Source organism: Pyrgilauda ruficollis, unplaced genomic scaffold (assembly GCF_017590135.1).
Source record: "Pyrgilauda ruficollis isolate IOZ18807 unplaced genomic scaffold, ASM1759013v1 scaffold2, whole genome shotgun sequence".
Lineage (NCBI taxonomy): Eukaryota > Metazoa > Chordata > Aves > Passeriformes > Passeridae > Pyrgilauda > Pyrgilauda ruficollis.
In genome coordinates, this window is record NW_024519206.1 from 8,555,511 (window position 1) to 8,556,377 (window position 867).

Genomic DNA, 867 nt, shown 5'->3' on the forward strand with positions numbered 1-867 from the left:
GGGCCGCGCTCCGCTCCGCGCCCAGCCCGGCCGCGCTGCGCCTGCCCGGCACCGGCGGTCCGGCTGCAAGGCACGGAGCGCGAAACTGCGGGTCGGCGTTTTTCCCTCTCTCCCTTGGTGTGACCAGTCTTACAGCCCTTCGGTGTCAGGAAACTGTGCTGCGGACGCTAATCGAAATATTTTGTTAAATTTCTGACCAAGCAGCGCATCTCTCATCCATCAGTGACGTATGCAGCGCTGAGCGTCTTTCCCTGCTCTAGATGCTAAGGAAGGGCTCATGTCTTATCTGGAGCACAAATCCTTTGAGAAGCGGCTGAGGGAGCTGGGGTTGTTCAGCCTGGCGAAAAGGAGATTCAGGGGTGACCTTATCACCCTCTACAGCTCCCTGAAAGGAGGCCCTAACCAGGTGGGGGTCTCTTCTCCCAGGCAACCAGCGACAGGGCGGGAAGACTCCCAGTCTTAAGCTGCACCAGGGGAGGTTTAGGTTGGATATTAGGAAAAATTTCTTCTCGAAAGTGTGTTTAAACATTGGAGTGGGCCACTCATGGAGGTTGTCGAGTCACTGTCCATGGAGATGTTTAAGAAAAGCCTGGATGTGGCGCTCGGTGTCATGGTCTACTGGACTTGGTGGTGATCGGTCGTTTGGACTTGAAGATCTCAGGTCTTTTCCAAGCTCAATGATTCTGTGAAAGAAACTTATATAGCCTTTTACCTACGCTGTTAAGTAATGGCATAAAGTATGGAACAGAAACACATCTCCTCAGAAACAGAGCCATATCTGCCCCAGCTCAGAGAACCCTGGGGTGATGTGCCACCGCAGTTTAGTATTTGAATACACAGAAACATTCCCATCTTGCTCTTCCTTTA